This window comes from Heterodontus francisci, chromosome 6, assembly GCF_036365525.1.
Source record: "Heterodontus francisci isolate sHetFra1 chromosome 6, sHetFra1.hap1, whole genome shotgun sequence".
Taxonomy (NCBI): Eukaryota; Metazoa; Chordata; class Chondrichthyes; order Heterodontiformes; family Heterodontidae; genus Heterodontus; species Heterodontus francisci.
This window is the reverse complement of record NC_090376.1, coordinates 40,259,240-40,286,744: the sequence shown is the minus strand read 5'-3', so window position 1 is coordinate 40,286,744 and position 27,505 is coordinate 40,259,240. Positions and strand designations below refer to the sequence as shown.

The 27,505-nt window shown below is 45.3% G+C and overlaps 1 protein-coding gene across 1 annotated transcript in view; it reads left to right on the top strand.

The window, feature by feature from the left end:
• rxfp2b (relaxin family peptide receptor 2b) overlaps positions 1-27,505 on the top strand; it is a 264,102-nt gene that overhangs the window by 146,895 nt on the left and 89,702 nt on the right. The window lies entirely within an intron of this gene.

Here is a 27,505-nt window from a genome sequence, read left to right as displayed (position 1 = left end):
GGTAAAATGGAAGCAAAGATTGACAGGAAAATCTATGATGGAACAATGAGTGATCTTTGAGGAGGAGATGGTTCAGGTACAGGCTAGGTACATTCCAACAAGGGCGAAAGGTAAGGGAACCAAAGCCAGGGCTCCTTGGATGACAAGGGAGATAGAGAATATGATGGGAAAAAAATGAGGGTGTATGATGCATGTCAGGTGAATTCTTCAAGCAAGAACCAATAAGTTGAGAGGGGAAATTAAGAGGAAAATGAGACTGGCAAAGAGAGAATATGGGCTGAGTTTTAAGGGACCATTTGAGATGGGAACGGAAATAGAAGGGGTGTATAAAATAGGAACGGAAGACATCGGACAGGAAGTTCAACATCGTGAAATCCCTTCTAGATTTTACTGTCAGCGGCTGACATGGAGGGCAGGCTTCGCACATTCACGAGGTGCTAAGCCAATTAAGGTACTTAATATCCCAATACACTGCAATTTTATTCAGCGTTTTGAATTTTTCTGATGGTACATGGGAACCATGGGGCTTCAGGGCCTTGCCTGGTGAAGGAAGGCAAGAAGGAGGCAGGAGCTCAGTGTTGGATTCACTGGGAAGTCATCGGGTGAGGCAATGTCACTTGGCAGGAAGGGTGGAGAGGAGGGACATTGGAAAGCACTGTAAGGAGCAAGCATTGTGGGGAGACATATCAGGGTGGAATCGGGGCAATGCCTCATCATTGAAGGTCACAAGTAAGGGAATGTGGGGAGGGTCTGTCTGGCCTCAAGGCCTTGCACTCAAGGAGAGGAAACCTCTCATGGACCTCATTCACCCTGGCTTCGAGGCGCAGTTGGAGGAGGAGCAGCAACCGAGAGCGAGGGAGGAGCATAAACTGACAAGGGCACCAGCACCATCTGGGAGCACGCAGAAGGGCCAGCCTTAGGCAGGGAAGGCTAGAGAAGGATGCAACTGGCATGCCATGCAGGCTTCAGTTGCAAAAGAAGCTATCCTCCAGAGAGGGTCTAACGGCCAAGGCACAACTACCTGCACATGTCTGAACAGCAGTGCCTCCGCAGACTGCGCCTCTCCAGCGAGGCCTTCAATCATCCATGTGCTATGATGCAGTATGAGCTGAGGCCCATGGGACTTGGTGGGAACCTGATGCCAGTGGTGCTGAAAGACACTGTGGCACTATACTTCTACACCACCGGATCACTCCAAGGGTCCACTGGAGGCATGTGTGGAATCTCCCAGTCTTCGGTGCAAGGCTTCATCAAGGAGGTCACCAGTGCCCTGTTCAGGAGGCTGATCCAAACAATCAAGCTCAGAGGACTATAGGATTCAGGGCCACTGCTGGATTCCCCCAGGTCTAAGCCATCAAGGCTCCCATGGACCAGACTGCTGCCTTCATTAATCAGAAGGGCTTCTACTGTCTTAATGTACAACTGATCTGCAACCACTACAAATGAATCTTACAAGTGTATGCACGATTCCCGGGAAACAGCCTGCATACTAAGGCAGTCCCAAGTGCCAGAACTTTTCTGTGCCCCGAGTGCCTTCAGGGATTTTGTACAGGGCATTGGTGAGTCCGCACCTAGAGTACTGTGTACAGTGTTGGTCTCCTTATTTAAGGGGGGATATACTTGCATTGGAAGCAGTTTAGAGAAGGTTCACCATGCTGATTCCTGGAATGAAGGAGTTGTCTTACAAGGAAAGATTGAGCAGGCTGGGCCGATGCTCATTGGAGTTTAGAAGAATGAGAAGTGATCTTATTGAAACATATAAGATCCAGAGGGGCTTGACAGGGTAGCTGCTGAAAAGATCTTTCAACTCATGGGGGAATCTAGAACTGGGGGCATAGTTTAAAAATAAGCAGTCTCCCATATAAGAAGGAGATGAGGAGGAATTTCTTCTCTCCGAGGGTCATTAAATCTTTGGAATTCTCTTCCCCAGATAGAGTGGAGGCTGGGTCATTGAATATATTCAAGGCTGAGATAGACAGATTTTGGATCTGCAAAGGAGTCAAGGCTTGTGGGGGGCTGGCAGGAAAGTGGAGTTAAGGCCACAATCAGATCAGCCATGATCTTATTGAATGGCAAAGCAGGCTCGAGGGGCCGAATAGCATACCTCAGCTCCTATTTCTTATGGTCTTCTGGATCCTAGGAGACAAGGGCTACACACTGAGAACATGACTACTGACACCTGTGTGGAACCCATGCATGGATGCAGAGGAGAGATACAACACTTGCCACGGATCAACCCGAGCGACCATCAAGCAGACCATTGGTTTCCTGAGGATGAGATTTAGGTGCCTAGATTGATCTGGTGGTCCCTCCAGTATGCCCCAGCAAGGGTGTCAGGTATTGTGGTGGTCTGCTGTGCATTGCACTACCTAGTGCTACAGAGAGGGAAGGCATTGACCAGTGAGGATGTTGTGGAATGAGATGCCTCCTCTAATGACAAGGATGTGGAGGAGGATGCTGCCCAGGCAGCACCAGATGAAAGGCTCCAGGCACAGCAGGAAAGGCGCCTGAGTTACGCACAGGGAGGCACGAGACGCCTTTATACATTCATGTTTCCTTTGAGCTTTACCACAACAATTAAGCATCCCTGTTGTCGCCACCTTCCTTCTGTACTGCAGTACCCAGGTGCACTTCGCGCAGTGGCAAAGCTGAAGCATTGAGCGGTCAGGGCTTGGTCCCCCGCTTCCAGCCCCTTGGGAGAAAGGATTCAAATGAATTACCAAAGGGTATCAACAACAGATAGGCAATGTGGTGAGTCAACGCTATTATTTTATTCCTCGTCACAACCAACACACAACTATCCATTTCTACTGCATCTTTACCTGTGATCATCTAAGTGCATCTATGGTTCCTTTTACATCGTTTCCAGGTGCTGTTATATTGTGTTCCCCCTGCGCTGTCGGCTGAGGTGGAGACAGGTTGCCTTGACACCGCTGCATGGAGCTCATGGACAAAGCGATCATGTGCAAGTCTGCGCACATCTCCCACACCCACTGATTGGTCTGCAGGATGTAGCTCTCCATGAGAGTCGCTGATCTCTCAATGGAGGAAGCCAGGTGCACAACCATGAGAGACTGTGCAGCATCCAAGGCCTGAATGGACTCCTCCATCCTTCTCCCTTGTTTATGCAGAGCCTCTGGCATCTTTGCCAAATGTGGCCTCACCTCTCACCGTAGCTGCAGCATTTCCCATGTTGCTGCCAACACCAGAGGCATGTCATCAGCCTGGGGCTTCACATGGGTCTGACTTCCCACCATCCGCGACTGCCACTAGCCTGTGCTCTTACAGCCTCCGTCAGCTGCCCTGCCGTGTCTGTGTTATACTCATCAGGTAGTGTGCCCGAATCTAAACAATGCAACTACCCATTGATGTGAGAGTACCTGCACTGGTGGAGGGTGTGGGAAAATGATGAGACAGTGGAGCCTCAGAGGCTCACTTCTCCTCTTTCTCAGAGGTGGCCGACTGTCCCCCAGCCTCTTCAGCTGCTCTCTCTTGTCATTCAATTTGATCTGCAGGAGAAATCATAGACGTTGAAGGATTAGGGTCTGCCCGTTGTGACATTCCTACCATCCCAAATGTGCTTCTCCATTGATGCAGTAGCAATCATATGTGCAGCATTGCTCTTTAGTACCAGATACACCCTTGTGCCCCAGGAGATGCTCACTCACTATTTTGCATAGGGATCCTGTCTCGCCATCAGCTATGGCGGGGCCAGCTTGTTGGCCTGCCAGTTCCATGGCCTCCTCCACCATCAGAGTCAGGCCACTCCACCGCCGGTCTTGGCATGCTCCTTCCTATTGTGGGAAGTCTTCGCCTGCTGACACAAAGATGAACAAAGTTAGTCTCGGAGCGGAGAATAGCCCCAGACCTCTGATGTTGATAGTCCAGCGAGCCATGATGGGGGCATACATATGCCTCCTGCATGCAACCACTCTCGAGGGACTATGCAGGTGAATGCATTGACAGATGAGCACCTCTCATCGAGATGCAGCCATGCCTCAGGTGTCATTTCTGACTCCCTAACCCCATTGCCACGGTTGGTGGTCACTCCTTCTCCACCAAACGCAACCTTTCGCTCTGCCACAAGCTAGGTCCAAGTGTTGGAAGTGTGTGGAGCACTCACCTTGGCAGATTGGATCAGGTCATTGACCCTTTTCTGGCACTGGATCCAGCTACAGGGGGTGACCCCATGGCTGCTGACCCATATACGAATATACGAATTAGGAGCAGAAGTAGGTCATTCGGCCCCTCGAGCCTGCTCTGTCATTCAATAAGATCATGGCTGATCAGTTTGTGTCTCGAATTCCACACTCCTATCTACCCCCGATAGCCTTTGATTCCCTTACCTAACAAGAATCTATCTACCTCCGCCTTAAAAATATTCAATGACCCTGCCTCCATCTCTCTTCTGAGGCAGAGTTCCAAAGTCGCACAACCATTTGAGAGAAAAAATTTCTCCTCATCTCTGCCCTAAAAGGGCAACCCATAATTATAAAACAGTGCCTCCTAGTTCTGGACACACATCACAGAGGAAACATCCTTTCCACATTCACCTTGTCAAGACCGTTCAGGATCTTATATACTTCCATCAAGTCTCCCTTCACTCTTATAAACTCCAGTGAAAACAAGCCCAGTCTGTCCAACACTTCCTCATAAGGCAACCCACTCATTCCAGGTATCAGTCTAGTAAACATCCTCTGAACCGCCTCCAATGCATTTACATCCTTCCTTAAATAAGGAGATCAAAACTGCACACAGTATTCACGATGTGGTTTCACCAATGCCCTGTATAACTGAAGCATAACATTCCTACTTTTATCTTCAATTCCTCTTGTAATAAAGGATCGCATTCCATTAGCCTTCTTTATTACTTGCTGTACCTGCATACTAACTTTTTGTGACTCATGCACTAGAACACCTAGATCCTTTCGCACCCCGGAATTCTGCAGTCTTTCTCTATTTAAGTAATACCCTACTTTTTAATTCTTCCTGCCAAAGTGAACAACTTCACATTTTCCCACATTGTGGCGCAGTGGTTAGCACCGCAGCCTCACAGCTCCAGGGACCCGGGTTCGATTCCGGGTACTGCCTGTGTGGAGTTTGCAAGTTCTCCCTGTGTCTGCGTGGGTTTTCTCTGGGTGCTCCGGTTTCCTCCCACAAGCCAAAAGACTTGCAGGTTGATAGGTAAATTGGCCATTATAAATTGTCACTAGTATAGGTAGGTGGTAGGGAAATATAGGGACAGGTGGGGATGTTTGTTGGGAATATGGGATTAGTGTAGGATTAGTATAAAATGGGTGGTTGATGTTCGGCACAGACCCGGTGGGCCGAAGGGCCTGTTTCAGTGCTGTATCTCTAATCTAATCTAATCTAATCATATTCCATCTGTCAGATTTTTGCCCTCACTCAACCTACCTATATCGGTCTGCAACCTCCTATGTCCTCTTCACAACATACTTTCCTACCTATCTTTGTGTCATCTGCAAATTTAGCTACCATGTCATCGCTCCCCTCATCTAAGTCATTGATATAGATTGTAAAAAGTTGAGGCCCCAGCACAGATCCCTGTGGGACTCCACTCGTCACATCCTGTCAATCAGAAAAGGGCCCATTTATGCATACTCTTTATTTTCTGCCAGACAGCCAATCTTCGATCCATGCTAATATGTTACCCTCTGCACCATGAGCTTCTACTTTGCGCAATAACCTTTTATGTGGCACCTTGTCAAATGCCTTCTGGAAATTTAAATACAGTACAGTCAACCGGCTCTCCTTTATCCACAGTTCATTTTACTCCTTCAAGGAACTCCAATAAATTGGTTAAACATGATTTCCCTTTCACAAAACCATGCTGACTATTCCTGATTACCTTGTGTTTTTCTAAGTGGCCAGCTATAACCCCCTTAATGATCAATTCTAACACCTTCCCCATGACAAACGTCAAGCTAACTGGCCTATAGTTACCTGTTTAGTAGTGTAAAGGACAGAGAGGAGCAAGAGTTCCTAGAGTGTGTTCAGGAAAATTTTCCAACGAGAAAGGAGGCACTGCTAGACCTGGTTCTTGGAAATGAGGTGGACCTAGTGGATCAAGTATCAGTAGGAGAGCATTTAGGGGATAGTGATCATTGTATCATAAGGTTTAGGCTGACTATGGAAAAGAGCAATCCAGGGTAAGAATAATTAACTGGGGGAAGGCTAACTTCAATGGGATAAGAATGAAGCTGGGGCAAATAAATTAGAGTCAAAAGCTGGCAGGAAAATTGGTCGATGAACAATGGAAGAAGAGATAGATTGGGCACAGTCAAGGAATGTTCCATTGAAAGGGAAAAGTGAGGCAAACAAATCCAGAGCTCCCTGGATGACAAAAGAGGTAGAGATTAAGATAAAGAAGAAAAAGTGTGCTTATGACAGATGCCAGGTAGAAAATACTATTGAGAACCAGGCTGAATATAGAAGGCCCAGAGGGGGAGTGAAAAAGCAAATAAGAGAAACAAAGAGAAAACATGAAAAGAGACGGGCAGCTAGCATTAAAGGAAATCCCAAAATTTTCTGTAGACGTATAAATAGTAAAAGGGTGGTAAAAGGAGGAATGGGGCTGATTAGGGAGCAGAAAGGGGATTTAGACACGGAGGCAGAGGGCATAGCTGAGGTATTAAATGAGTACTTTGCATCTGTCTTTACCAAGGAAGAAGATGCAACCCAGGCAATGTTGAAAGAGAAGGTAAGTCAGATACTAGAGGGGTTTAAAATTGATAAAGAAGAAGTATTAGATAAGCTGTCTGTACTTGAAGTGGATAAGGCACCAGGGCCAGATGAGATGCATCCAAGGATACTGAGGGAAGTGAGGGCAGAAATCGCAGAGGCACTGGCCATAATTTTTCAATCTTCCTTAGACTCGGGGTGGTGCCAGAGGACTGGAGAATTGCAAACGTTACATCCTTGTTCAAAAAAGGGTGTAAAGATAAGCCCAGCAGCTACAGGTCAGTCAGTTTAATTTCGGTGGTGGGAAAACTTCGAAAAAAAATAATTCAGGACAAAATCAGGAGTCACATGGACAAATGTGAGTTAATTAAGGAAAGCCAGCATGGATTTCTTAAGGAAAAATCATGTTTAACTAACTTGCTGGAGTTTTTTGAGGAGATAACAGAGAGGGTTGATGAAGGCAATGCTGTTGACGTGGTGTACATGGACTTTCAAAAGGCATTTGACACAGTGCCACACAACAGACCTGTGAGCAAACTTGTAGCTCATGGAATAAAAGAGACGGTAGCAACATGGATATGGAATTGGCTGAGAGACAGGATACAAAGAGTAGTGGTTAATGGATGTTTTTGGACTGGAAGAAGGTTTGTAGTGGAGTCCCCCAGGGATCAGTGTTGGGACCCTTGCTTTTCCTGATATATATGAATAACCTAGACCTTGGGTGTACAGGGCACAATTTCAAAGTTTGGAGATGATACGAAATTTGGAAGTATTGTGAACTGTGAGGAGGATAGTGTCGAACTTCAAAAAGAAAATAGACAAGTTGATGGAATGGGCAGACAGGTGGCAGATGAAGGTCAATGCAGAGAAATGTGAAGTGATTCATTTTTGTAGGAAGAACATGGAGAGACAATATAGAATAATGAATACAATTCTAAAGGGGTTGCAGGAGCAGAGGGATCTAAGTGTATATGTGCATAAGTCATTGAAGGTGGCAGGACAGGTTGAGTGAGTGATCAATAAAGCATACAGTATCCTGGGCTTTATTAATAGGGGCATAGAGTACAAGAGCAAGGAAGTTATGTTGAACTTGTATAAGACAATAGTTCAGCCTCAGCTGAAGTATTGTGTCCAATTCTGCGTGCTGCACTTTAGAAAAGATGTGAGAGCATTGGAGAGAGTACAGAAAAGATTCACAAGAATGGTTCCAGGGATGAGGAAAATCAGTTATGAAGATAGATTGGAGAAGTTAGGACTGTTTTTCTTGGCGAAGAGAAGGCTGAGAGGTGATTTGATAGAGGTATTCAAAATCATGAGGGGTCTGGACAGAGTAGATAGTGAGAATAAAAGCAAAATACTGAGGATGCTGGAAATCTGAAATAAAAACAAAGTGCTGGAAAAACTCAGCCGGTCTGGCAGCATCTGTGGAGAGAGAAGCAGAGTTAACATCTTAGGTCAGTGACCCTTCTTCAGAACTGGCAGGTATAAGAAATGTAAAAGATTTTAAGCAAGTAAAGTTGGGGTGCGGCAAGAGATAACAAAAGAGAAGATATTGATAGGTCAGGGTCACAGAATAGCTGACCAGAAGGTCATAGAGCAAAGGCAAACAATATGTTAATGGTGTGCTGAAAGACAAAGCATTAGTACAGATAGGGTGTTAGTGGACTGAAAACTGAACAGCCAGAAGCACAAACATAAAAAAAACAGTGGGTAGGCACAGTAGAAACAAACTGAACAAACTAAAATAAAATAAACACAAAAAAAAAGAAAAAAGAAAAAATAACTAAAGATAAAAGTAAAATGGAGGGCCCGTCAGGCTCTGAAATTATTGAACTCAATGTTCAGTCCGGCAGGCTGTAACGTGCCTCATCGCTAAATGAGATGCTGTTCCTCGAGCTTGCATTGATGTTCACTGGAACACTGCAGCAATCCCAGGACAGCAATGTGAGCATGAGAGCAGGGGGGTGTGTTGAAATGGCCAGCAACCGGAAGCTCAGGGTCATGCTTTTGGACTGAGCGGAGGTGTTCCGCAAAGCGGTCACCCAGTCTCCATTTGGTCTCCCCAATGTAGAGGAGACCACATTGTGAGCAGCGAATACAATATACTACACTGAAAGAAGTACAAGTAATTCACTGCTTCACCTGAATGGAGTGTTTGGGGCCTTGGATAGTGAGGAGAGAGGAGGTAAATGGGCTGGTATTACATCTCCTGCGCTTGCAGGGGAAGGTGCCGTGGGAAGGGGACAAGGTGGTGGGAGTAATGGAGGAATGGACCAGGGTGTCGCGGAGGGAATGATCCCTTTGGAATGCTGACAGAGGAAGGAAGGGGAAGATGCCTTTGGTAGTGGCATCACGCTGGAGGTGGCGGAAATGGCGGAGGATGATCCTTTGGATATGGAGGCTGGTGGGGTGGAAAGCGAGGACAAGCAGAACCCTGTCGCAGTTCTGGGAGGGAGGGGAAGGGGTGAGGGTAGAAGTGCGGACACAGTTGAGGGCCCTGTCAACTACAGTGGGGGGGAATCCTCGGTTGAAGAAAAATAAAGGCATATCAGAATCCCTGTCATGGAAGGTAGCATCATCAGAGCAGATGCATCAGAGATGGAGAAGCTGGGAGAATGGAATGGAGTCCTTACAGGAGGCAGGGTGTGAAGACGTGTAGTCGAGATAGTTGTGGGAGTCGGTGGGCTTATAATGAATATTAGTAGACAGCCTATCCCCAGAGATGGAGACAGAGAAGTCAAGGAAGGGAAGTGTCGGAGATGGACCATGTAAAGGTGAGAGACAGGGGGAAATTGGAAGCAAAGTTGATAAGGTTTTCCAGTTCAGGGCGGGTACAAGAAATGGCATCGATACAGTGATCAATGTACTGGAAAAAGAGTTGGGGGAGGGGGCCTGAGTAGGACTGGAACAAGGAATGTTCGAAATATCCCACAAAAAGACAGGCCTAGTTATGTCTAGTTAATTGTACTTCTTTCAATTTTGTATAATGTATTCACTGCTCACAATGTGGTCTCCTCTACATTGGGGAGACCAAATGGAGACTGGGTGACTGCTTTGCGGAACATCTCTGCTCAGTCCAAAAGCATAACCCCGAGCTTCTGGTTGCTGGCCATTTCAACACAACCCCTGCTCTCATGCTGACATCTCTGTCCTGGGATTGCTGCAGTATTCCAGTGAACATCAACGCAAGCTCGAGGAACAGCATCCCGTTTACCAATTAGGCATGCTACAGCCTGCCGGACTGAACATTGAGTTCAATAATTTCAGAGCCTGACGGGCCCCCCTTTTTACTTTTATCTTAGTTATTTTTTCTTTTTTCTTTTTTTTGTGTTTATTTTATTTTAGTTTGTTCAATTTGTTTCTACTGTGCCTACCCACTGTTTTTTCATGTTTGTGCTTCTGGCTGTTCAGTTTTCAGTCCATTAACACCCTATCTGTACTAATGCTTTGTCTTTCAGCACACCATTAACATATTGTTTGCCTTTGCTCCATGACCTTCTGGTTAGCTATTCTGTGACTTTGTCCTATCAATACCTTCTCTTTTGTTATCTCTTGCCCTACCCCTGCTTTGCTTGCTTAAAATCTTTTACATTTCTTATATTTGCCAGTTCTGAAGAAGGGTCACTGACCTAAAATGTTAACTCTGCTTCTCTCTCCACAGATGCTGCCAGACCTGCTGAAGTTTTCCAGCACTTTCTGTAGATAGAGAGAAACTGTTCCCACCCGTGAAAGGATCGAGAACGACAGGGCACTGGTTTAAAGTACAAAGTGATTCTTGACAACACAGCCTGCCGCTGACGTCATCAGAGTGCGCCAAATGCGCACATGTGCCAATGGGCACCTGCTCTCTGCGCGTGCACTGCGTTCCGCATTGCCAGAACTGGTTGGCGCATTTGCAGGTGACGTCATCGCGTAACGCAGGGAAGTGGGAGAGAGAGCAGGGGGAAGATGGGGAGAGATAGCAGGGGGAAGCTGGGGAGAGAGTGGGGGGAAGTGGGCGAGAGAGCGGGGAAGAAGCTGGAGAGAGATTGGGGGGGAAACAGGTGAGAGCAGGGGTGGGGAAGTGGGAGAGAGAGCGGGGGGTAAGTGGGGCAGAGAGCAGGGGGAAGTAGGGGAGAGCCGGGGGGAATCGGTGGAGAGAGCGGGGAGGGAGTGGGTGGGAAGCGGGGAGAGAGCGGCCGAAGACTTTTACCCCCCCCCCCTCCCGCTCTCCTCCACCTCCCACCCTGCCCGCTCTCTCCGCCACCCCACCCATTCTCTCCCCCACCCCGCTCGCTCTCTCCCCTTGCCCCGCTCGCTCTCTCCCCCCCCCCCCCCCCCCGCCCACTCGCTCTCTCCCCCCCTGCCCACTCGCTCTCTCCGGCCATTGTGTGCTGCTATGGTTTACATTGTCTTTGTGTGATTATTTGAGCAGTGCCATCTTTAGTCCTGGCAGCTGCCTGAACATCGCAAACTGTGACGTTTTACTGGAACAGGCTGCATTTGCGCATGTGCTAGTGCAGGGGCAGCTAGTAGTTGCATTGTCAGCAAACGCAGCTTTTACAGTATGTGGTAAGAGAAGCAAAAGTGACATGAGGAAAACCTTTTTCACGCAGCAAGTGGTTAAGGTCTAGAATGCACTGCCTGAGAGCGTGTTGGACACTGGTTCAATTGAAGCATTCAAAAGAGAATTAGACAGCTATATGAAAAGGAATATGTGCATGGTTATGGGGAAAAAGGCAGGGGAATGGAACTGAGGGAGTAGCTCTTTCAGAGAGCCGGTGTGGACACAATGGGCCGAATGGCCTCCTTCTGCGCTGTAATGATTCTGTGATTTTGTGTTTCTGTGATTTTCTACCTCCCCCCTTGAATAGAGGGGTTATATTTGCTACTTTCCAGTCTGTTGAAACCTTTCCAGAAACTAGCAAATTTTGAAAAATTAACACCAATGCATCTATTTCCTCATTAGCCACCTCTTCTAAGACCCTAGGATGAAGTCCATCAGGACACGGGGACTTGTCAGCCCACAGGTCTGTCAGTTTGCTCAGTGCTGCTTCCCTGGTGATTGTAATTTCAGCAAGTTCCTTCTCTTCCTTCCACCTCCTGATTTACAGCTATCACTGGAATGTTATTTGTATCCTCTATAGTGAAAACAGAAGCAAATTATTTGTTCATTACATCTGCCATTTCCTTATTATCTACTATTAACTCTCCATTCTCACTCTCTAGAGGACCAACACTCACTTTACTTACTCTTTTCCTTTTTAAATACCTGTAGAAACTCTTGCTATCTGTTTTTACATTTCTAGCTAGCTTCCTCTCATACTCTAATTTCTTTCTCCTAATTAAGCTTTTAGTCATTTTCTGCCATTCTTTATATTCTGACCAATCATCTGACCTGCCACTCATCCTTGTGCAATTATATACTTTTTCCTTAAGTTTGATGCTTTCCTTAACTTCTTTAGTTAACCATGGATGGTGGGTCCTCCCCTTAGAATTTTCTCTCCGTTCCTTCCTGCCATTCTCTGACCTTCATTTCCCATATTACTATTCTGCTCTCCTGCCTTGACTCTCCCCCTTGATTTGCTACATCTACCCAAGCTTGCTCCCTCACGCTCCCCACCCCCCACCGTTTAGTTTAAAGCCCTCTCTACTTCCCAAGTTATACTGTTTGCTAGAACACTGGTCCCAGCACGGTTCAGGTGCAGACCATTCCAACAGTACAGCCCCCACTTTCCCCAGTACTGGTGCCAGTGCCCCACGAAGCAAAACCCACTTCTCCCACATCAGTCTATGAACCACATAGTAATTTCACTAATCTTATGTGCCCTCTGCTAAATAGCATGTGGCTCGGGTAATAATCAAGAAATTACCCTTGAGGTTCTGCTCTTCAATTTGGTGTAGCTCCTCATACTGTCTAAGCAGAACCTCTTTCCTAGTCCTGCCTATGTCGTTGGTACCTACATGGACCATGACAACTGAATCCTCCCCCTCCTACTCCAAGTTCCTGTCCAGCCTTGAGCAGATGTCTCGAATCCTGGCACTGGGTAGGCAACACAACCTTCTGGACTCACGCTCTTGGCTGCACAGAACAGTGCCAATCCCCCTCACTATACTATCCCCTACTACCACTAAATTCTTTTTTGCTCCCCCCCCCCCACTTGAATGGCTTCCTGTACCAGAGTACCATGGCCAGTCTGCTCTCCACCTTGCAGACCTCGCTTTCGTCTACACAGGTTGAGAGCACCTCAAACCTGTTTGACAATTGCAAAGTCTGAGGCTCCTCCACTACTCTCTGTCCAGTCCCATTACCTGCCTCACTCACAGTCACATCCTCCTGTCCCTCACTGCTGGCCAAAACAGATGACCCTGTGTGTGTGACCATCTTCCAGAACAAAATGTCCAGGTATTTCTTCCCGTCCCTTATGTTGCGCCGTGTTTGCAGTTCGGCTGGTACTTTTGCTGTTCTTGGCAACACTTGTCCTTGCCCTACTATATACCTGAGCTAAGTTTATCACTAAAGCAGCCAATCGTAATTCTCTAAACAGAGCTTCTCGTTGTTCCAAGTGGTCCTTCCAAGTGTCACTGTATACCAGCACATTGTCAAGGTAAACCACACAGTTAGGAATACTGGCTACCACTTGGTTCATTAGTCTCTGAAAATTGGCTGGATAATTTTTTAGCCCGAATGGCATCACTCGCCATTGGAAAGGATTATCTGGTGTGACAAAGGCCGATATTACTTTAGCTTGGCTTGTTAAAGGAACCTTCCAGTATCCCTTTAAAAAATCAATTTTTGTAAGAAACGTCACACTGCCCACTCGCCCAAGCGAGGAATTAGGTAGAAGTCTGCCTTTGTGACTGTATTAACCTATCTGCAGTCTATGCAAAATCTAGTTGAACCATCAGATTTAGGCATAATACAACTGGGGAGCTCCAGATACTTTGACTGGGTTCATTTAGATGGTTTTCCAACATGTATTGTATTTCTGCTTTCACCTGGGCCTGTTTCCCTGGACTTAAGCAATAAGGATGCTGTTTTATAGGAAAGGATTCCCATACATCTACATCATGTATTGCTAAGGTTGTACATCCTGGCTTGGCCCTATAGACTTCTTTAAATGCTGTGAGTTACTTTGTTAGATCTTCTCATTGTTCTGCATCTAAATATGAAAGCATAGTGTCCAGTCTCCCGAACAATTCAGAGTTAGCGAACCGGATAGTAGGAGGTTCAATTTGAGAATGGTCTAGGCCTCCTTCTACCTCATGCTCACTATCCCTTTCATCTTTCATTATCCCTACTACCTGATATACCTTGAAAGGGAGTTCAGTCACCCTCCGATTCCGTGATAGACCACACGAGACTCAAGATCCTTTGTTTACCGGTTTATTGCAAGCATATGCAGGGGAGACCGTACCCATACAAGATGACGTACGAACTCCCCGAGTGGTTACAAAGCATCATTCTTATACCATTTTACAGATAACAGTTCGTTTGCATTTACCAATCAATCAGTTACACTTCTTACTCTCTTATCTCTATCCAATTGTGTCTATTTGTACATAGCTAGGTTACCCTATTACATCCTAAGCTGGTATACTTTATACTATCCAATCATTAGCAAGGCACGTAAACATGAAACTCAGAGAGTTGTCTGTTTTTTCTCACTCTGACAGCATCAGGCCTTCTCCTTTGTTCACCCTAAGGCATGTACGCATGAAACATATTTGACCCTTGTCTGATTCCAATTACTCAAACAACTTGTGGTTCATCAGGCTTTCTTCTTTATTCACTGTCCTAGTCTTTTTCTCCCCCTTCATACCTGTTCTTGCTTATCCTCCTCCCGGCGATGATATTGTTTCAACATATTGATATGACACAGCTGTTTCTTTTTCTGGCGATCAGGAGTGTTAATCAAATAGTTTACTTTACCAATTCTTCTCACCACTTTCTATGGACCACTGAACCGTGCTTTCAGTGGTTCACTCTGTAAAGGCAGTAATACCAACACCTCATCCCCTGGTTGAAACATTTGGGTCTTGGCAAGCTTGTCTGCCCATTTATTTATGGTTGTTTGGGAAGCTTTAAGGTGTTCCTGAGCCACTTTGCAGGCTCTCATGAGCGACTCCCGGAACAAGCATACATAATCTAACAGAGAAGATTGGTCCCGCTTTTCTAAATACTTTTCTTTCATTAGATTTAGAGGACCTCTTATCTCATGGCTATAAACTAATTGAAACGGACTAAAACTAGTAGACTCATTAGGTGAATCCCTTGTGGCAAACAAAAGAAATTCTAGCCCTTTATCGAAATCGTGCGGATATTCATGACAGTATGCCCTGATCATCGTTTTGAGAGTCTGATGGTACCGTCCTAAAGCTCCTTGTGTCTGTGGGTGGTATGCTGATGACTTTACTTCTGTTGTACCCAAATTACACATAACTTCTTGAAAAATTTTGAACATTAAATTGGAACCTTGATCTGACTGAATCTCAATCGGTAATCCATATCTAGTGAAAAACTGGGTTAACTTTTCTACCCCTACCTTAGCAGAAATTGTTCTCAAGGGAATGGTCTCTGGGAACCGAGTAGCCATATCCATGACAGTGAATATATATTGGTGTTTTCGGCAAAGGTCCTACACTGTCTACCAACACCCTATGACATGGTTCCCAAACACTGGTATGGGAATTAGAAGTGCCGATTTTTTGCCAGGTTGTGGTTTTCCCACAATCTGACACAATTGGCACGTTTTACAAAACTGCACCATGTCCTTGGAAAGACCTGGCCAGTAAAAATTGTTACAAAATTACTTATATTTTTTGTTACATTTTGATGACTCGTGTTTTAAAACTGAAAAAAGGGATTCCATAGATGCTGGAATTTGTGTTTTTTTTTAATGTTGCCATAAGGTCTTTTAGACTTGCTTGTAAACAACAGTTACTGGAAAGCACCTGTTTTCAGATAAATACCCAGCTGGGGGCTTTTGGACGTGGGGAAAATATATACAGAGAAATAACAGGTCAAGATTTATAGGGTTCAGGAGGCTTGACTCCCTCGATGTTTTTGGTTTTGCTTTGGACAGCAGTTGGGATATGGACAATGGCTTGAAAAGACAGTTGGAGAAAACTTGCCAAGGGAGCAAACCCCAACTCAACTTATTCCATCTCTTTAAAAAAGCCTGCCAACTTTTCCATCTCTTGAAGAAGCACTGAGAAGCAAATGTAAGAAACTGCCTGAAACTGCTGTTGCTGCATTTTTCCTGGAAAGCCTACCTAAACTGATCTTCAATGTCATCTGACAAGAACTGTTCTAGGAAGATCCCAGAGAAAGCCTACGTGTATTTGGAACACCAAAACAAAGGACATCTGACATCTTTCCAGATGTTCTATTTTTTTCTTCAAGAATTAGTAAGTATTTGGCCAAAATATTCTGGGGTTTTTTTGTAATCGAGCTCTGAAGAGTAAATCTCTTTATTTTTTCAGTTAACTGGTGTATGTGTGTGTGTCTATGTGTGTGTGCATGAGGGGTTAGGGTGAAAAGGGAACTTTTATGTTTCAGTCTGTGTGTTAATGCTTTGCATCTTTACTGGTTAAGACTTGTTTTACAATAAACTGATAATTTTGTTGTTTATTGAAGAAACCTGGTTGGTTTATTTTATTCTGGGATAAAAATAGAGTCTATGATTGACTGTATTGGTAACTGGGAAAAAAATTAAAAATATGTTGTGGCCTGTGGAGAAGTGGAACTAGAAAAACAGTGCACTTCTCCCACCTCAGTCATAACATATAATTGGGGGCTCCTTGCGGGATAACTCAACGCTGACGACGTATAATTGTAAGTGGGGTAATATTAATTGAAAAGAAGGAAAAGATAAAAACAGGTTTCTTATGCAGTTGATTTTACTTTACCAAAATGTCTTTATCAGTTGCTGCAACCTTTCTGGGGAAGGAGGATGTATCCCTGAGTGATTTGAGAAACTTAACCAAGGTTAAAGTAAAGGATTTGGCAAACCTGTTGGTGTTAGAGTTCAAACCAGGAGCTAAGAAAGCAGACATAATTGAAGTAATAGCACACCATTTGAAATTGGAAGAAGATGAAGGCAAATTAGTGCAATTGAATTAGCTAAAACTCAGTTACTGATGAAGCAGCTTGAGCAGGAATAGGAAATGGAAAAACTTAAGCTTGACAAAGAAAAAGAAATAGAAATGAGAAAGCATGAGAAGGGAAAAGAATAGACAATGAAAAATCTTGAACTAGAATGTCAAAGCGAAAGTGTAAGAGAAGGAATTTTGAATTTAAAAAGATGGAACGAAGAAAAAGAGGTGGTCTTGGCTCCGGTGAAAATTTTGGTGGAGAAAAATCTGACTCCAGCCCAGGAGGCAGTGGAGAGCTGTTTAAATTTGAGCAAGCGCTCCCTAGCTTTGCGGAAAGTGACATTGAGTAAAGGCCTGCTCAGTTCGGGGGAAAAGAACCCGACCCAAACCCAACTGAACCACAGTGGACCCGAGCCCGGGCCAAGGCTGACCCCGACTCGCCCCCGAACCGAGCCCGACCCAACCATCCATTTACTTACCCTCCTGACACCGAACTTGCAGGAAGCTGCAACGCATGCGTGATGACATCATAGTGACATCACTCATTCACTGCGCAGACTCAGTTTCATCCCAGACTCCCAGCTCAGATAAGTTTTTTAATTTCAATACTTACCAGCAGAGCACTTACCAGATGTGTCCGGCCCAACCCGGACCCGGCCAGACCCGGACTCAGCCCGACCCGACCCGAACCCGACACATGTTGTCAGGTCCCATTGGGTTTGGGTCGGGGAGCAGGCCTTTAACGTAGAGGCATTTTTCATTTCATTTGAAAAGATAGCCAAACAGATGCAGTGACCGATGGAAAGCGAGACAATGCTTATGCAAAGCAGGTTGATGGGCAGAGCTCATAAAGTTTATGCCTTGCTTTCTGAGGAGGCTTCTGCAGATTATGAGATGTCAAAAAAGGCCATTGTCGCTGCTTATGAGTTGGTCCCTGAAGCATACAGCCAGAAATTTTGGAACCTCCAGAGACAGCCTGGGTAGACTTATGTAGAATTTGAGAGGGTAAAGCAAATTAATTTTGATCGTTGGATGTGGGCACTAAAGGTAGAGGCCACATATGAGAACCTTAGGGAATTAATTCTCCTGGAAGAATTTAAAAATTCACTCTCTCTGTTGGTCAGAACCCTTGTAAAGAACTAGAACATTTCAACAGCCATGCAGGCAGAGGAAATTGCTGATGATTATGAGATTGGTTACAAGCCCAAACCCTTTTTCCAACACCCCCACAAACTCGAGAAGGATAGAAGGTGGGAGGGTGAGAGGAAGGCAAGTAGCCGGGGAGAAGAAGAGACAGCTGGTAACGCCCTGGGATCTCCTCCTCAGGCCAGAAAGGAAGAAGTTGAGAGTGGAAGTGAGGTCTGCAAATCTAATTGTTACCATTGTCACAAGGTGGGACACCTTGTGCAGAATGCTGGAAGTTGCGGAGTAAACCCATGGGACTTACTGGGGTACACAAAGCCAATGTAGAGAAAGGGGCCCTGACCGAGAGTAGGACAGCTCAGGCTGCAGCTGTAAGGCCAAGTACGAAAACCACTGTGAGTGCGGGAATGTGAACAAGATACCTGAGAGTAATAGGGAATTTTTGTCAGAAGGAAAAGTAACACCTTATCCCTCAAGTGAGGTAGGTAAACTTGTAGTTATACTTAGGAATGCAGGAACCACCCAAACTCTTTTGCTGGGGAAAGGTATAACTTTTCCACCAGAGAGCACACTGAATGCCAAGGTTTTAGCGAATGGTATTGCCACATACCTTTGCATCGGGTGCACCTAGACTGTGACCTAGGACTGAATTTTACTGGCCCCTCGATACTGTGGTTCGTGGCGCGGGGGCCAGTAAAATTCTGCGGGGAGAGGTCCGCCTCAACCCATGACGTCGAGACGGGCCCGCTGCAAATTACCGGCAGTGGGAGGACCTCAGTGCGGCTCCCCCACCATTGGGCAGCGGCATCCCAATTAGAATATGTAAAATGATACTTACCTCTGCAAATTATACATCCCACCGCCTCTCCTGCACACTTCCTCATTTAACGTAGAATGGGCGGCCGTCACATGCCATCAAGTTCACGAATAGAAAACCGGACTGGACAGCAAAAGCAAGAGTCCGGACAGTGAAGGTAAGTCCAGATATATACAGGGGTCTGAGCTCTGCATACTGGAAGGGAGGGGTGAGGTGTGAGAGGGATTACAGGGGTCTCACTCTGCATTCTATAAGGGAGGGCGGGATTACAGGGGTCTCACTCTGCATTCTGTAAAGGAGGAGGGAAGGGGGATTACAGGGGTCTCACTCTGCATTCTGTAAGGGAGGAGGGGATTACAGGGGTCTCAGCTCTGCATTCAGTAAGGCAGGAGGGAGTGGGGTACTACAGGGGTCTCACTCTGCATTCTGTGAGGGAGGGAGTTGAGGTTTACAGGGGTCTCACTCTGCATTCTCTGAGGGAGGAGGGAATGGGGATTACAGGGGTCTCAGCTCTGCATAAGCAGTGTAAGCTCTGTAATGTTTGTGTGTGTGAAGGAGCAATGGCACTCTAGTCACCCTGTGTGTGGGGAGGATGCCAGAAAGGGTAGGAGCATTAAGGCTATATGGATGGTGGGGGCAATTGATGCAGCTGGTAGGATCTTGATGTGGTTATGCTGTGCCACTCTTAGTGTTAGCCAAGATGGGCAATGCCATGCCACGCCATATAGTTGATCCATGAAAGCACCTGATGTACCTTTCAACACTAATCCCTGCCTGTTAGGAACGTTTGAATAAGGGATGCAACTTTATTTATCACATGGAAATGGGTATGGCTCATCCTAGATTGTGTGATCTGCTTCGCCTGAGGATCCGTATGCACCAGAGGCAAAATCAACAGGCAGGTGCGGTCCATGTAGAGACCCCTGGTCGTGAGCAGCAGCCCCCAAGGGGAGCTCGCCATTACGGTCACCGTGCATCTATAGGCCCCACATGACATGCCATCGGATGTCAGAGCACCGGTTTCAGAGGCGATTGTGCATGTAAAGAGGGTGGTGACACGTCTCTGTGCTCTGCTCAACAATGACCTGCAGTCTGCGGGCTTCGGTGGACATCCTATGCCTGCGGTCCTCATAGTGGCAGTGGTCCTTAAGCTTGATGCCAGTGCAGCATTTCAAGGGCCCACCAGAGACCTTTGTGGGGTCACACAGTCAGCAGTGCACCGCTGCATCAGGGAGGTCACCGATGCCCTGCAACGGAGGGCAATGAGTATGTGCACTTCAGGACGGACTGTCACAGCCAGGCCCTGAGGGCCATCGGTTTCGGCACTATTGTCATTGGTTTTTGGGTTCACAGACAGCACCCATGTGGCCATCAGGCCTCCCACCAGGCTACCACCTGCAGACATTACCATTACAGGAATCCTCTCAATCTAGGTGTAGCTGGTATGTGATCACCAGAGATGCTTCATGCAAATCTGTGCCCTCTTCTCAGTCAGCTACCATGATACCTAGGCCCTTCGCCATTCCCAGCTGCCACTGCTGTTCGATGAACTGGCTCAGATGGAGGGGTGGCTTCTTGGAGACAAGGGCTTACAGACATGGCTCCCAACACCAGTGAGAGACCCCAACACTGCTGCAGAGGAGAGATACGACACCAGCCACTGAGCTACAAGAGCCACCATTGAGCAGGTGGACCATTCAAGCTGAAAAAGCGCTTTCAATACCTGGATGGATAGGGTGGTGCCCTGTACTATGGGCCGAAAAGGCCAGCTTCTTTCTTTGCTGCTCGCTGTGCTCTGCACAACTACACACCCGATAGGGGGAAGGCCTGGCATGATGAGGAGAGACGTCAACAGGATTCCTTCACTGACTATGAGGATGCTGAGGACCTACAACAGGAAAGGCGCATGGGAGGGCAAATGGCACCTAGGCTCTGTATGTAGGGCTAGCAATGAGCTAGGGATGTACGGCAGTGGCTTATCAGAGAAAGGCTGTCTGCTCCATAGGAGCCAACATGAGCTCTGCATGCCACATGTTACCCTTGCTGATCTGCTGTGTAGCAGTCCACATCTACAACATCTTTGCGTCCGCCATTACTGACAGCAGAATACTGAGCCATTGTCCATATTACTGCATCCGTGGAAACACACAGGAGTGATACTGGCATGGCAATGATGTTATTCCATACATTGCCAGTTCTGAAAGGCCAATGATCTAATGGGAGGAGCCACAATCGGTACACTGCTGGCACACTTCATTCACACAGTGAAAGCAACGTACATGTTAGTGTGGACAATTTTGTGTCCGGCCTTTCTGCATTGTTGCGTCACCCATGCAGACCCATTTGTGTCACGATGCTTTTTGGAAATGCTTGCGGATGCTCCTACGCGGTGCCACTTCTGCGCTAGCAGCCTGACTGTAGGAAGGCTGTTGATCTGATGGGCCTTTGGCTGTGGACGACTTTGGCGCTCGTACCCTGTACGCATGAGGCCTAGTGGGCCCTGGCTGGCTTGCAGAATGATTGTCCATCCCCTTCCAGGATTGAACCCTTTGACGCCGATGGCCCCATGGCTACTCACCTCCTCTGCCATCTCCAGCCAGGCTGCCTTGTTCAGGCGGGAGGGCCTCTTCTTACCATCCCTGGTGAAAAGAACCACCCACCTTGCCTGCACAACCTGGAGGAGAGTGAGCAGGGAGGCTTCAGTGACCTGTGGGTCACCCTAAAGCATCCCTTCACCATCCTCGACTTTTGGTGTGGTCCTTAAAGGTGACTCTGCCGTGTAACTGCTCTAACTTACGGCTGCAAGGTTTATCTTGCATATGTTTGATAACCAATGCAGGACTGATGAGGAAATCTATGCTGTTGTCATGGTTTTTCAACTATTACACATTGACACATGTTCACGAACACTTTGCTTCTGCAGCAGCTGGTCATAGTTAGTGGCATAATATTTCTATTTGGCAATGCAGCTAGAATATGACCATATTTTCCTGTTTTTTTTACAAAGATCGTTTAATAGCAGTTACATGTCTTTTCACATAACAGCAGAGAAATGAAAACCGATTCCAAATTCATATTAGTCTGCAGCTTTTCACAGTCAGATGATTAGAAGCCCATAGTATGTAAATATTCTTCAATTATGGTTTTATTTCTGTGTGCATTTGCCTTTTATGGTACATTTAAGCCTCACGTCCTGGAGTGTGCAAAATTAAGATTATTCACCCAGTTGCAGCATGCCTACAAGAAGGAATGTTACACTTGAGTGGACGAAGAGGATCACAACTTCACAGGACATTGGGACACAGCAGGGTAAGTATGTGGCAACAAAGCAAAAAGTGCTGGGGAAATTCAGCAGGTCTGGCAGCATCTGTGGAGAGAGAAGCAGAGTTAACTTTTAGGTCTGTGAACTTGCTTAAGTTTTTCCAGTTGTATTGCTTTTTCTTTTTCTTTGTCAAGTTCAAGCTGCCTCATCTGCAACAAAATTTTCGCTAATTCAACTGTACTACCATGTGGTTTGCCTTCTTCTTCTAATTGCAAATGCTGTGCTATTCAATTATGTCTGCTTTCTTAGCTCCTGGTTTTAACTCTAACACCAACAATTCTTCCAAATCCTTTAGCCTAGCCTTGGTTAAGTTTCTCAAATCACTCAGGGATACATCCTGCTTCCCCAGAAAGGTCGTAGCAACTGACAAAGACATTCCAGTAGTATAAACATTACTTGCATGCACAAGAAACCTGTTTCTTTTCCTCTTTTCAATTAATATCGCACCATTTACAATTGTACGTCATCGCCTTTGGGTATCCCAGATGATGAACCCCCATTTAGATGTTACAACCAAGGTAGGAGGAGTGCACTGTCTTTTCTAGTTCCACTTCTCCACAGGTCACAGCACCTATTTAAATGTTTACCCAGTTAACGATATAGCCAATCGTATATTTTTTATCCCAGAACAATAAACACCAGGCAGGTTTCTTAATAAACAACAAAATTATCAGTTTATTATAAAACAAGACTTAACCAGGAATGAAGCAAAGTATTAACTCACCGATTAAAATATGGAAGTACCCTTTTTATAAATTCTGTAACTACTCACCTACACACTGGAAAAATACAGAAATTCACTCTGTAGAAGTCTGTTACCAAAAAAAAGACAACATAAAACCTACTTTGGCCAAATACTTGCTAATTCTTGATGACAAAAGAAAGAAGATATGGAAGGAAGTCAGTTGTCCCTTTTTTGGTCTGGCATCCAGGTATACAGAGACAGCTCACTAGGATCGTTTCAGAAGCAGTCTGTTCTGGAAATGTCCAGAATTATTCTAGTAGGCTTTCTAGGAGAAATGTGGCTTCAAGGTTTTTCCACCAATGCACATTTGAATCGCAGGATTTTATTTCAGCTCCTCAGGAGCTATACGGTACCAGGGGATTTTATTTTCCAGACTGCATCTTGGCAGGATTTCTTCAAAAAGGTAGAGAAGGAGGTGAGCTGGGTGGTTTCTTTTCTCCTTGGCAGGAAAGCACCAACTGTCTTCAAATAGTTCACACCACCACTAAAAACTGAAAACAATGTTCAAATCCCAAACAGTGAGTCGACCTCCTGACCGCCACAAACCTTGACATGTGGCTTCTCTATAACCAGTTTCCCGAGGTTATCAAGGGTTCTGCTGCTTTCTGAGCCCAAATCACAGGTGGCTTCCAGCACAGGTGGCTTTCAAACCACATCTTAAGTCTTGTCAGTGAACTTGGTAAAAAAAAACACATCCATGGAATCTTTTCGGTTTTAACACAAGTCCTCAAAAAAAATGAAAAGAAATGGAAGCATTTTCATAACAAAGTGCTAACCCATTTTAAAGTGCTAACAAATCTTTTCAAATGAAAATTTCATATGTATGTGCAAAGCATTTAAATAGTAAAGGGTTGATTTTAACCTTGTCCACCTACAGAAACAAAGCAAGCAGGTGATTAAGATGTGGTCATGTGCTTCCCGATGAGTTCCCATGGACTCTTGCCCGCTGCCATTTTAACCATGCAGTTTTTTGATTCGAGAGAGGTGCAACCACAAGCAGGCGGCAGCCTTGTGAACATATGATGCAATTAGGACCCTGCTGCCATTTTAACTAAAATAGCAAAAGTGATGTCCAGTGCCTGACGCGCCAGTGAAACCTCAGTCTCAGAGCTACTGAAGCTATTTATAAGGGGCGCTCAGCTGTAAGTGAGTGGATCATAGGATCATTTTGTTGTCTGGTTTTCCAGATGAGTTCCTATTTATCAAATCACTTCTTTCCCACTTTTTTGACCATTTTACCCTCAGCAAGCTTTTCATGCTTGTTTTGGGTGCAATTATAACTGGTTCCTTTTGGGTGGAGGAACACTTGGAGGAAGATGGATCAGCAACTGGATGAGGGAGGGCATCATGCTTTTTCCAGACATGGGCAGTAAATGCCAGCCTTGGCATGAATGCACACAACCTGAGAATGGAAATTAAAATTGTACAAACTAATAAATAAGCTAAAGATAGTAAGGGACACTGATGCTGCCCTCCAACATTGACCACCCTCACTCTACAGTTTGCAGGATCAGTAGGACGGCACCTTATTTGCAAAGGGTTAACAGCACCCATATGCCTCATGCGAGCAGTAATTCATCTGGGTAATCTAGAAATTTTGGCATTATTTATATCAAGAAAGAGGCTTATTAGTACTATAAAGCATCAACAGAACTCATACCCTCAGTTCCAAATGGAAATAATTAACGCAATACAAAAAGCTGTAAATTGGGAGGAAATTTACACCATTTGTCTTTAACTTGGTGTGTATCTATAAACTTTATTTAGATAGTTAACATAAAATAACAGCATTTGGACCAAGTCTGTGATAATGGATTGTATTATTTTTCTCCCAGGAGCAATTTTTAGCATATGTCATAGAGTCACACAGTTATACAGCACAGAAACAGGCCCTCCGGCCCATCATGTCTGTGCTGGCCATCAAACACCTAACTATTCTAATCCCATTTTCCAGCACTTGGCCCATAGCCTTGTATGCTATGGCATTTCAAGTGCTCATCTAAATGCTTCTTAAATGTTGTGAGGGTTCCTGCCTCTACCACCTCTTCAGGTAGTGCGTTCCAGATTCACCCTCTGGGTGAAAACAAATTTCCTCAAATCCCCTCTGAACCTCCTGCCCCTTACCTTAAATCTATGCCCCCTGGTTTTTGACCCCTCCACTAAGGGAAAAAGTTTCTTCCTATCTAACCTATCAATGCCCCTCATAATTTTGTATACCTCAATCATATCTCCCCTCAGCCTTCTCTGCTCTAAGGAAAACAACCCTAGCCTTTTCAGTCTCTCTTCATTGCTGAAATGCTCCAGCCCAGGCAACATCCCAGTGAATCTCCTCTGCATCCTCTCCAGTGCAATCACATCCTTCCTATAGTGGGGTGCCCAGAACTGTACACAGTACTCCAGCTGTGGCCTTACTAGCACTTTATACAGCTCCATCATAACCTCCCTGCTCTTATATTCCATGCCACGACTAAGAAAGGCAAGTATCCCATATGCCTTCCTAACCACCTTATCTACCTGTGCTGCTGTCTTCAGTGATCTTTGGACAAGTACACCAAAGTCCCTCTGACTCTCTGTACTTCCGAGGGTCCTGCCATCCATTGTATATTCCCTTGCCTTGTTAGTCCTCCCAAAATGCATCACCTCACACTTCTCAGGATTAAATTCCATTTACCACAGCTCCGCCCATCTTACCAGCCCATCTATATCATCCTGTAATCTCCGGCTTTCCTCCTCACTATTTACGACACCACCAATTTTCATGTCATCTGCAAACCTACTGATCATACCTCCTATATTCATGTCTAAATCATTAATGTACACTACAAACAGCAAGGGTCCCAGCACCGATCCCTGCGGTACACCACTGGCAAAAACAACCCTCGACAATTACCCTCTGCCTCCTGCCACTAAGACAATTTTGGATCCAAATTGCCAAATTGCTCTGGATCCCATGGGCTCTTACCTTCTTAACCAATCGCCCATGCGGGACCTTATCAAAAGCCTTACTGAAGTCCATGTATACTACATCAACTGCTTTACCTCATCTACACATATGTACTAAAGCTAACACGTGACATTTTAGTGCAAGCTCAGAATATCTGCATACAGTGGATTTAGCATCTGCGCAACCACTGTCTCTCAGAGGAAATTAAGCTATACCTTTAAATAAAATTGCTTATGATATTGTGATGGAATCCATGGTTGCAAAGCTTTTTTTTAGCGCCTAACTAAGAGGGAAACTAGAATTGCAAAAGAAACTAGAATTAGAACAGAAACTAGAACTGAAACAGAAACCAAAACTGAAACAGAAGCTGGAAAAACAACTTCAGGTTTCGAGGGAAACTGACACCGGTTAGAAACAGACAAAAGGAGACAGGAGTGGAGTGCCAGCAAGCAGAAGAAAGTGAAGACTGAATCCAGGAGCTGTTTCTGTTACTTAAAGTAGCTGACTAACCAGAACTGACCATACAGTGCACAGATTGTCACTGAAGGAGACAAAGGGAAGACTGGTAAATCCACACCATCAAGACTGTTGTGAGCAGAGCTGAGGAGGTTCTGGAGAAGTGCACCTTATGGTGAAGACAACACCCATGGAGTTCCGATTGAGAGGGAACTGCTGTCAGAAGAAGAACAGTGGCTAAATCCTTGAAGGAAGGTGCAGAAAACTTACCTGAGGAACTTCAGACTGTGAAGAACTGTGCGACTGTAATTGTTTCTATATATGCTGGGTGGGCTGCCCAGTGAAACCATGAGATCAATCTCTGTTGAATCTGATAGTTAAGTATATATATATATATATATATATATATATATGAGTTCCGATGAAGGGTCACTGACCCGAAACGTTAACTCTGCTTCTCTTTCCACAGATGCTGCCAGACCTGCTGAGTGGTTCCAGCATTTCTTGTTTTTATTTCAGATTTCCAGCATCTGCAGTATTTTGTTTTTATTATTTTTAGACCGTGTTGCTTCATGTTTAATTTATGTTGGTTTTGGCTTGAATGTTAAAGTAAAATTTAAAGAAGTAAAATCTTGTCTGCTGGGTTGGTTTCCTAAATTGGGGTCGATCAGTGGATTCGATTCTTTTCGTTTGTTGGTGGTCTCCACAGGGATCATATTATACCAAAACTTGTTAAAATAGGTCCTGTTTCATAAAGTAGACACTGGTGGATATCTTTCAATATGATATATTTTTCTACAATCAATTAAATGTTTTTCTAGAATCCAGATAATTTTACTTTGTAAACTATGAAAATAAAGCATGATTCCCACTTAATTTGCATATATAAATTAACCTAGTTATAGCTTAATGGTAATACAATGGAAAAAAAATTATATTTAGAATATTATTAGCCTGAATATGTTTCACATTACCTTTTACCAACAAATTTATATTATTGGCTATGCTACCATGATGTTTGTTTCATGAGGTTTCTACTCATGTCTTTAAAAACATTATCTGAACCACATTCTAAAATTAAAATCGATCTAAAGGGCTGAATTTTATGAGCCCTTCAGCTTCAGGGGTCTTGGCGGGGGGGATTCTGGAAAATTCTTCTGGGAGAGGCCTGCCATGACCTCCAATGGCTGGAACTCCCACGCCTTCGGAACTCCGTTCAGAGTTCCGAGGTGTGACACTGGTGTGGAGGGGGGAGGAGTGAAATTCTCAGGTCTATGTCATGGGGGGTAGCCACTCCGC